The sequence below is a fragment of the Heptranchias perlo genome, chromosome 8 (genome assembly GCF_035084215.1).
Source record: "Heptranchias perlo isolate sHepPer1 chromosome 8, sHepPer1.hap1, whole genome shotgun sequence".
Taxonomy (NCBI): domain Eukaryota; kingdom Metazoa; phylum Chordata; class Chondrichthyes; order Hexanchiformes; family Hexanchidae; genus Heptranchias; species Heptranchias perlo.
Window position 1 is genome coordinate 643,193 of NC_090332.1, and position 7,879 is coordinate 651,071.

Sequence of the window (7,879 nt, forward strand, 5' to 3'; positions counted from 1 at the left end):
AATATATTCCCATTTACTGCGTATTCCCTTTTACTGTTTGCCCTCCCTAAGTTCATTACCTCACACTTCTCCGGGTTGAACTCCATTTGCCACTTTTCCGCCCACTCCACCAACCCATTGATATCTTCTTGGAGTCTACAGCTATCCTCTTCACTATCAACTACACGGCCAATTTTTGTGTCGTCTGCAAATTTGCCAATCATGCCCCCTACGTTCAAGTTGAAATCATTAATATATACCATAAACAGCAAGGGACCCAACACTGAGCCCTGTGGCACACCACTGGAAACGGATTTCCATTCGCAAAGACATCCATCGACTTTTACCCTTTGTTTCCTGTTACTGAGCCAATTTTGGATCCAATTCCTGTATCCCATGGGCTTTTACCTTCCTGACCAGTACGCCATGTGGCACCTTGTCCAATGCCTTATTAAAATCCATGTAGACAACATCCACTGCGCTACCCTCATCAATCCTCCTCGTTACTTCCTCAAAGAATTTAATCAGATTTGTAAGGCATGACCTTCCCTGAACAAATCCATGCTGACTATCCCAGATTAAACCATGCCTTTCCAAGTAACAGTTTATCCTCTCCCTCAGTATTGATTCCAATAGTTTGCCCACCACCGAGGTAAGACTGACCGGCCTATAAATGTTCGGCCTTTCCCTTGTACCCTTTTTAAACAATGGTTGAAGCCATCTTTCAATCCATTCTGCTCCCACACACCCTGAACTTTGTCACGAGTCTTTCATGGGGCACCTTATCGAAGGCCTTCTGAAAGTCCATGTGTACCCACATCCACTGCATTACTCTTGTCTAGTCTGTTATTTCTTCAAAGAATTCAAAAAAGTTTGTTAAACACGACCTTTCTTTTAGAAATCCATGCTGACTATTTTTATTATATCCTCTAGATGTTTTGCGATTTAATCTTTTAACAAAGATTCTAGTATCTCTCCTACTACTGACGTTAAGCTAACTGGTCTATAGTGCAGCAGAGTCCGTGAGGTGAGGGCAGTATAAAAGGAGAGACTGAGAGCGGGAGGAGAGTCTGAGAGGTGAGCGCGGTGTAAATCTAAGGCAAGTCATGGTAGCAGAGCTCGCACCCGTGATCTGCTCCTCCTGCACTATGTGGGAAGTCATGAACACTACCAGTGTCCCTGGTGACCATGTGTGCAGGAAGTGTGTCCAGCTGCAGCTACTGGCAAACCGCATTTCGGAGCTGAAGCTGCGGGTGGACTCACTGTGGAGCATCCGCGATGCTGAGACTATCGTGGATAGCACGTTCAGTGAGGTGGTCACACCGCAGGTAAAGATTACGCAGGCAGAAAGGAAATGGGTGATCGCCAGGCAGAGTAAAAGGACTAGGCAGGTAGAGCAGGAGTCTCCTGGGGCCATCTCCCTCTCAAACAGATATTCTGCTTTGGATACTATTGGGGGAGATGGCTTATCAGGGGAAAGCAGCAAGAGCCAAATTCGTGGCACCACGGGTGGCTCTGCTGCACAGGAGGGGAGGAAGAAGAGTGGCAGGGCTATAGTGATAGGGGATTCAATTGTAAGGGGAACAGATAGGCGTTTCTGCGGCCGTAAACGTGACTCCAGGATGGTATGTTGCCTCCCTGGTGCTAGGGTCAAGGATGTCACGGAACGGCTGCAGGGCATTCTGGAGGGGGAGGGTGAACAGCCAGTAGTCGTGGTCCATATCGGTACCAACGACATAGTTAAAAAAAGGGATGAGGTCCTGCAAGGTGAATTCAAGGAGTTAGGAGATAAATTAAAAAGCAGGACCTCAAAGCTAGTGATCTCAGGATTACTACCAGTGCCACGTGCTAGTGAGTATAGGAACAGGAGAATAGACAGGATGAATGCGTGGCTGCAGGGATGGTGTAGGAGGGAGGGATTTAGATTCCTGGGACATTGGGACCGGTTCTGGGGAAGGTGGGACCTGTACAAGCGGGACGGGTGACACCCGAGCAGGACCAGGACCAATGTCCTCGCGGGGGTGTTTGCTAGTGCTGTTGGGGAAGGTTGAAACTAGAGTGGCGGGGGGATGGGAACCTGAGCGGGGAGTCAGAAGGGAATAAAGTTGAGAGCAGCAAGAGAGGGGAAGACCCAGGGGAAATCTACAATACAAATAGGACAAACAGTTGTTCAAGAACAAGTGAAAGGGAAAAGCAGCAGAAAGAAAGTGTACTTTAGACACTACAGATAAAGTGAAAACTAGAAGGCGTAAGGCAATTAACCCAGCATCAAAGCTGAAGGTCAGGCTAGGGTGTGTGGCCCAACTAAGAGTTCTATATACAAATGCACGGAGCATAAGGAATAAATTAAATGAACTACAGGTTTAAATTCAAATTAGAGTGTATGACATGATAGCTATTACTGAGACATGGCTGCAGGATGGTCAGGATTGGGAACTAAATATAGCGGGTTATAAGGTCTACAGGAGAGATAGGGAAAATGGAAGAGGGGGAGGAGTAGCCTTAGTGATTAGAGATGAAATCACTTTAATGATAAAGGAGGATATAACGAGAGGTAAGCAGCCAATAGAGACCTTATGGGTTGAATTGAGAAATAGGAAAGGATCTAAGACTATAGTGGGAGTTGTGTATGGGACCCCTGGCAGCAGCTCTGAAGTGCTAGATTGTATAAATGCAGAGATTAGACAAGCATGGAACAAAGGCATAGTGGTCTTAATGGGGGACTTTAACCTTCACATAGATTGGGGAAAAGCAGACTAGCAACTGTCAGAAAGGTAGTGAATTTCTTGAGTGTGTCCGGGATAGTTTTCTGCAGCAGTATGTTCTAGAGGCAACAAGGGGGCAAGCCATACTAGATTTAGTAATGAGTAATGAACCAGATTTTGTTAACAGCTTAACTGTGCGTGAACATCTATCCAATAGTGATCATAACATGATCGAGTTCAATGTAGTGTTTGAAATGGAAAAAAGTGAGTCAGCTGCTAAGATTCTAGACTTGGGTAAGGCTGACTTCAATGGGATGAGACAGAGACTGTCCACAGTAAACTGGGCAAATCTGTTAATGGGTGAAACGACTGATGATCAGTGGGAAATGTTTAAAGAAACATTTAACGTGATACAGAATCGGTTTATACCCCTGAGGGGCAAGAACTCCACTTGCCAAAAAAAACAGCCATGGACAACTAAAGAGGTAAGGGACAGTATAAGACATAAGGAAAGGGCATACAAAAAGGCAAAAAATGGCACAGATCCTGGCGAATGGGAAAGATACAAAGGTCATCAAAGGGTCACAAAACAGATAGTAAGGGCTACAAAAAGAGAGTATGAAAAGAAACTTGCAAGGGATATCAAAACCAATACAAAGAACTTTTATAGTTATATTTGGAAAAAGAGGGTGGTCAGGAGCAGTGTTGGCCCCTTAAAAACTGAAAGTGGGAATATTGTCATTGACAATGGGGAAATGGCGGACATGTTGAACAATTACTTTGCGTCAGTATTTACAGTTGAAAAAGAGGACAGCATGCCGGAAATCCCAAGAAAACTAATATTGAATTGGGGACAGGGACTCAATAAAATTAACATAAGTAAAGCAACAGTAATGAAGAAAATAATAGCACTAAAGAGTGACAAATCCCCAGGTCGAACTAACGGATGCAGAGGTGGAGGCGCTCGACCTCGCTGGCACGCAACATTGCCTCTCCGTGGCGGATGGCGAGTCTGGCGCTGCAGAAACGGCCGGTAAGGGAAAGCTGACACTCAACACTCATGATCGCGAGTGACCGTATCATCACCTGCCATCAGGCGCACCGTAACGTTTGTGCACATGCCTCATAGTGCCCTTTGTTCTCTTGCAGGGCCGTCTGCGAGCGCTATGTGTGAGGAGGGCGATTCCTCAGAGGACATGCCGGTCTCTGAGGGTGCATCGTCACATATCAGCCAACCATCCACCAGCGCAGAGACACGCACCTCGGTGGGTCCCCCTCGCCAACTAGTTGGGCTTGCACATGGTGATTCACCGTGCACGTGTGAGCATGAGCAGACCCTGGTGGCAGGGGCAGCCGCGGAGGGTCTGCGTCGGTGGGAGCACTCATCTCCAGGCTCTGCTCAGCCGGACCCAGATGCTGAACCCCGGGGGCCACCAGTCAAAAGGAGAGTCGTTGAGGGGCACCAGCACATTGCCGAGGTACTGGGAGAGGTGCCATGCGCATTGTCCACGATCGCGCAGGTGATGGAGGAGTCCAACTCCTGCATGTGGGCATTGGTGGCGCAGGTACAGGAGGGTATCGGCGACATAGTGTCGCGGGTAGGTGCGGGAACGTCTGCGGTGGAGGACAGGCTGGCCTCCCTCGAGCGTCACGCACAGCTGAACATCGAGTCCATGCAGGCCCTGACAACGGCTGTACGGATTCAGGCTGAGCAACATTCCGCCGCCATAAACAGGCTGACGGATACACTAGGGGTGGCGTTGCACATGCCATCCAAACTGCCGTCCAGCAGGGTGGAAGGGGTGATGTGGGCCGAGGCCACGAGAGGGGTGATGGTGAACGGGGACATGGAAGCGGGGACCCCCACGTCCCACCCGCTGCCCCCCTCTCAACCAGTACCTGCAATGGTGCCTCCTCTCCAGGTGGTCGAGTCTGCCCCTGCACAGGTGCAGGAGGAGCAGTCTGTGGAGGTGCCCTCACGGGCACCGAAACCCAGGGGCCGTCGGCCCAAAGCATCTACCCGGTCAGGGCAAGAACAGGAGCAACCTGCCACCACCTCTGCTGGAGCCACAGGGATAGCACCACGTAGGGGTACCCGGAAACGAAAGCCAAAGGCGTTATAAGCACAAAGGGAATGCACCAGGGTGTCTGTTCGTTTGTACACTTTTTGTTTATAGTCGTTCACCATGTACATATTAAACACAATCGTTCTCACCACTCCTGCCACCTCTCGTCCATTCTTCTGCGGCCTGTGCAATAGGTGCGTTCCGTGCAGCCCATCATGACGACGAACACCTGCTCCCGCCCATTGGGCACACTACTGTGGGTGCAGGAGTACTGGCAACACTCTTCTGTGGAGGGGGCTGGTATGGCCCCTCGTATGTGCAGGTGATGGGATGTGAACGCCTCAGACTGTCTGACTCTAGGAGAACCGTTGACGTATGAGTGCCTCCCTGGCCTGGCGAGCATCCCGGTGAGCCGGTGTTCGGCGCATGGGTCGTACATCCTCCTCTCGCATGGCCTTCTCCTCATCCCCCTCCTCCTCCACCTCCTCCTCCTCCTCATCGTCGTCCTCAATGTGGGTGGCGGGTGTGGATGGGGCCTCCTCCAGCAGCACCCCTCTCTGTTGTGCCATGTTGTGCAGGGCACCGAAGACAACTATGATTCGTCCCACTCTGAATGGTGTGTATTGCAGCGCTCCCCCAGAACGATCGAGGCATCTGAAGCGCATCTTGAGCAGCCCTATGGTCTGCTCAATTGTAGACCTGGTAGCAATGTGGCTGTCATTGTGTCGACGCTGCGGCTCGGTGATGGGGTTCCTCAGAGGTGTCATGAGCCACGTGTGCAGGGGATACCCCTTGTCGCCTAGGAGCCAGCCGTTGCCGGTGTTGGGTGCCTGGAGGATGGGCGGGACGGTGGACTCCCTGAGGACGAAGGCATCGTGGCAGCTGCCGGGGTATCTGGCGCACACGTGTAGGAATCTCTGGCGGTGGTCACAGATGAGCTGGGCGTTCATGGAATGATACCCCTTCCTGTTGATGAACAGCCCTGGCTCATGCGGAGGTGTCCGTATTGCGATGTGGGTGCAGTCGATTACACCCTGCACCCGTGGGAAGCCGGCCATGGCATGGAATCCAACCGCCCTCTCCATCTGGCTGCGCTCATCCATGGCGAAGTTGATGTAGTGCGAGGCCCTGTGGAACAAACCATCGGTGACCTGCCTTATGCACTTGTGTGCAGAGGACTGGCAGACCCCGGTGATGTCCCCGGTGGCACCCTGGAAGGATCCGGATGCGAAGAAGTTGAGGGCAGTGGTGACCTTGACGGCGACGGGTAGGAAGATGCTGCTTGGTCCATCCGGGAGCAGCTCGTCATTAAGGAGGCTGCAGATGTCGGCGACTACCTGGCGATTGACTCTGAGCCTCCGTATGCACTGCTCCTCGGAGAGGTCCATGAAGCTGAGCCTCGGTCTGTAGACCCTGTGCGGAGGGTAGTGCCTCCTGCGACGCAGCTCTCTCTGCGGTTGCCCTCCCTCCTGCTGTGCAGGTGGGTTTGCCGCAGCACCGTGTTGGGGGGCTCCACGTCGATGAGGCGGACGGCGTGGACTGCGAGGCTGCTGGGGCTGGTGATGCTGTTCGTCCTCCGAGGATGTCGAAGCGGCCCCCATCTGGCAGGTGTTGGTCTGAGGGGTTGTGCACGGTCGGTAGGTGTTTCCTCGCACTGGGGCTGCGGTTCCACGTCAGGGTTTCCTCTGGCTTGGAGGGGGGTGGTGGAGGGCAGGCATTGCCCTATGTGACGGAGTGGCCTCCTGCGTGGGTGAGGGGTCTCCCCCCACCCTGTGGAGTGCACCTTGGCAGCTGCCACAGGCTGCTGGCTGCAACACGTCCGGTTGGAGTGAGACTGTTTCCCCCAGTATGTGGAACAGTCTGAGTTGAAGGTAAAATCCCACACTTCCTAATAAGACAGCTGAATCAGGTCATTTAATGACCTGAACAAGCAAAGTAAATACACTCAAGTGGCATCCCGCTGGCTTTAATTGCCTGCGGGATTCCCACCAGCGGGGCCTGCGCACGCACCCCCGCACGTCAGCGTGGAACCCGGAAGTGGTCGGGATCGCGGCGCGTTCCGGTCCCGCACCTGGGGATCGGGATTATCCAGGCCCCCCCGCCGAGAACACACACGAAACCCATATCTAAGTTTGCCGATGACACAAAGGTTGGTGGCATTGTAAGCAGTGTAGATGAAAACATAAAATTACAAAGCGATATTGATAGATTAGGTGAATGGGCAAAACTGTGGCAAATGGAATTCAATGTAGACAAATGTGAGGTCATCCACTTTGGATCAAAAAAGGATAAAACAGGGTACTTTCTAAATGGTAAAAAGTTAAAAACAGTGGATGTCCAAAGGGACTTAAGGGTTCAGGTACATAGATCATTGAAGTGTCATGAACAGGTGCAGAAAATAATCAATAAGGCTAATGGAATGCTGGCCTTTATATCTGGAGGACTGGAGTACAAGGGGGCAGAAGTTATGCTGCAGCTATACAAAACCCTGGTTCGACCGCACCTGGAGTACTGTGAGCAGTTCTGGGCACCGCACCTTCGGAAGGACATATTGGCCTTGGAGGGAGTGCAGCGTAGGTTTACTAGAATGATACCTGGACTTCAAGGATTAAGTTACGAGGAGAGATTACACAAATTGGGGTTGTATTCTCTGGAGTTTCGAAGGTTAAGGGGTGATCTGATCGAAGTTTATAAGATATTAAGGGGAACGGATAGGGTGGATAGAGAGAAACTATTTCCGCTGGTTGGGGATTCTAGGAGTAGGGGGCACAGTCTAAAAATTAGAGCCAGACCTTTCAGGAGTGAGATTAGAAAACATTTCTACACACAAAGGCTGGTAGAAGTTTGGAATTCTCTTCCGCAAACGGCAATTGATACTAGCTCAATTGCTAAATTTAAATCTGAGATAGATAGCTTTTTGGCAACCAAAGGTATTGAGGGATATGGGCCAAAGGCAGGTATATGGAGTTAGATCACAGATCAGCCATGATCTTATCAAATGGCGGAGCAGTAACGAGGGGCTGAATGGCCTACTCCTGTTCCAATGTTCCTATAGTTCCCTTGATTGGTTTTATCTCCCTTTTTGAAGATAGGAATTACATTACCTGTTCACCCGTCCTCTGGCACTGT